Raw genomic sequence first — 3,353 nt, 5'->3', positions numbered from 1 at the left:
AAACAGTTTTCATAAACACGTCCAGTCAGGTTTGTTAACAACTTCATAAACCTGCTTAAACACAAGCAAAACAAAGGATAGCCTTCTCTGGCACAAAGTGAAAACAAACAGAAAAATAAACAGTGATATAAATTTATTGAAATAATACACACTATAAATAGACTAGGATCAGGTAATAAAAACAAAGACAATACTGTCCTGACTCAAGATGTTATTGCTGCTCATAGGTGAAAGTGCTCAAGTGCCGCAAGAAAGACCCTAAAGTCCAGGAAAAATATATATAGTAACGATACAAGTATCCAAATGGCTGTAGTAATCTGAGCGCTATGCCATTAAACAGAACAACCATTATACTTTTCAAATAAAAACACATACTACATATGCCCACAGCCAGGGTCTTTACTTACAACGTGCCTACACACATTAGATATACTTTTACAAAGGGCAACGCTATAACGCAGTCACAGTGGAACGCACATCCACAAGGTGAAACGCACGGCCATGCATTTCCGGACGCTAGAACGTCACATCCGGTCCAGGCGCCCTAACACGGCGCATGAGCGGTATTTAAATAGCGCGCACTCCACATACTCCACAGACTAGCGGCGGATACCGCGTCTGTGAGGGTAACTGATACATGAGGCGGCTCCTCTCCAGGTATGTTCTGACACGCTCTAGCGTTACGTATACATCTAGCCTTATTGAGACTGATGGATGTTATTGCATTCCCCCTAGCCCCCGTTTCTATGCCGGCAACTCCCCTCCAGGTATGACCTGATACGCTGTCACACAGCATTTGTAAGTTATTCCATATATACAGATAATCCTCTTTATCACATTTCTTATAGCCTTTACCAAAGTGCGGGCCCTCCCCAGTGAGGCTATTTCCTCTGACGACATATATGACATGTATGAGGTAATAACTTTTAAAAGGGATGATTACGGAGCATAGACCCAATATAAATATACAATAAATCTACATGAATCTTTCTCCTCCTCTGTTATTTTCCATTTCAGCTCCTAAGCACTTTGCATACCACCAATATATACCACGTTACCACTAGGCAGCCATTTACTGTGAGTATTCACTCCATTCTATTTGGGCTACAACACCTACAGCCCCTGCTATACTAAGACACATTTCTGTCCTCTTCTTATGCTCCATTAGGCACAATCTATGATCTGTATTCTAACCAAGATATGGTTAACACACACTAAAAGGCACAGCACGGTATGTGTATCCTTAGAGTTAATGAAGTGTCGGACTAGTATGTATATGCGTATATCCACCGCAATACTGTATCCATGATATATATTTTTTGCATATTTGGCTATTTGAAATTATGTATATACTTTTGTTTTTTTATGTATTTGTTTTGGTTTACACACTGTATAATTGTTATTTTGAATATTGTAGTGACTGATGAAAGCTCGTTAAGGGCTGAAACGTTTCCAGTGCTACTCCAATACCATTAAATTTATCAAACTAAAAGATTTAAGTTGAGTGCGAGACTTTTTTATTGTACATTAAACAGAACAGGGTCACATGCTCTTACCCGTGCTTACCCATGGTGTTGCTAAGTCAGGACACGTGTCAACGCCGCCACCGACGCGCGTTGCGCCTCTTTCTCAAGGTGCGGTCACCGCACTTGAGCACTTTTACCTATGAGCAGCAATAACATCTTGAGTCAGGACAGTATTGCCTTTGTTTTTATTACCTGATCCTAGTCTATTTATATGTAGTGTGTATTATTTCAATAAATGTATATTTTTGATTACTCTTGGACTATGCTCCAATTTCCTCATGCTTTATATCATGCCTAGGAGCGTCCTGTAGGTGCACCTTTGAGACTTCCACATGGGTCTTGGTCTCTGTGGCACCTCTATACCAATGTTGCCCTGTATGGTTTGTGTTTATCTAGAAAAATAAACAGTCCATATAGTACTGCAGGTCCACACACTCAGGTCAGTGCCTTAAGCAAACACACTGGAGACCTCCACACCTTCAGTCACAGACACTGAATGAAACACTCGATCTCTATTTTATCTGTCAAACCACACCCCTGGGGTGAGGGTATATGAGCAGTCATTCCCACCCATCTCTTTTGATTGCTCGGAAAACCCAGCCCTGGAATAGCCTAATAACTCTCTCAGCACTATATGTGCTGGAGCCTACTTTCTGAGCTTACATCACCGAAGCTACCAACCGCGATGATACATATCTTCCCTCAAGAACCCATCTGGCGACCATCTTACAAGGGCTATAGTTAAAGATGACTGTATTTTAAGCAAAAAATATATATTGTAATTTTTTCCATTTAAAAAATTACAATGAGGAAAATGAGCCAATGCAAACGTTTGGGTACCTTTGGAGATTTGTGTGCTCAGTTAACTTTGACCAAGGTTTCAGACCTTAATTAGCCTGTTAGGGTATGGCTTGTTCACTACCATCATATCATCGTTAGGAAAGGAAAGGTGATGCAAATTTCCAAGCTTTATAAAAACCCAGCCACCTCTAACCTTGTGACAAAAATCAGCAGCCATGGGTTATTCTAAACAGCTGCCTAGCACTCTGAAAATGAAAATGGTGGGGGCCCACAAAGCAGGAGAAGGCTATAAGAAGATAGCAAAGCCTTTACACATTGCCCTTTCCTCAGTTCGAAATGTAATTCAGAAATGTTAGTTAACATGAACAGTGGAGATCAAGATAAGGTCTGGAAGACCAAGCAAAATTTCAGTGAGAGCTGTTTGTAGGATTACTGCAGAAGCAAATGATAACCCCTGCTTGACTGCAAAAGACATTCACAAAGATTAAGCAGGCTCTGGAGTTGTGGTACATTGTTCCACTGTTCAAAAACACCTGCACAAATATGGTCTTAAGAAGAATTATCAGAAGAAAACCTCTCCTGCGTCCTCACCATAAAATGCAGTGTCAGAAGTATGCAAACGAATATTTAAACAAGCCTGATGCATTTTGAAAACAAGTCCTGTGGACAGATAAGGTTAAAATAGAACTCTTTGGCTATAATGATCATAGGTGTGTGTGGAGAAAACAGGGCACAGAATTTCAGGAAAATTACATCTTGCCAACATAGGGGTGGATCAATCATGCTTTGGGGTTGTGTTGCAGCTAATGGCACAGAGAATATTTCAATGAAATTTCAACAATTTTTTGATGCAAAAATAGTAAAATCTGTAAAAAAGCTGAAGTCGAAAAGAGGATGTCTTCTACAATTGGATAATGATCCTAAAAACATGAAAAAATCCACAAAATTCTACCTTAAAAAGCGCAAGCTGATGGCTTTACAATGTCCCTTACAGTTCCCTTATCTGAACAACATTGGAAATCTGTG

General features: G+C 40.1%; 1 long non-coding RNA gene across 1 annotated transcript; it reads left to right on the top strand.

Moving 5' to 3' along the window:
• Window positions 1-417: 417 nt before the first annotated feature.
• LOC143768272 (uncharacterized) lies at window positions 418-1,289 on the top strand. Its single transcript, XR_013213795.1, has 3 exons — window positions 418-916; window positions 1,018-1,077; window positions 1,169-1,289. It is a non-coding gene; the product is annotated as an uncharacterized LOC143768272 (long non-coding RNA).
• Window positions 1,290-3,353: the final 2,064 nt, after the last annotated feature.

The sequence above is a fragment of the Ranitomeya variabilis genome, chromosome 1, assembly GCF_051348905.1.
Source record: "Ranitomeya variabilis isolate aRanVar5 chromosome 1, aRanVar5.hap1, whole genome shotgun sequence".
In the NCBI taxonomy this organism is placed as follows: domain Eukaryota; kingdom Metazoa; phylum Chordata; class Amphibia; order Anura; family Dendrobatidae; genus Ranitomeya; species Ranitomeya variabilis.
Note: the sequence above shows the minus strand (reverse complement) of the source record. Positions and strands in the feature narration are given on the sequence as shown.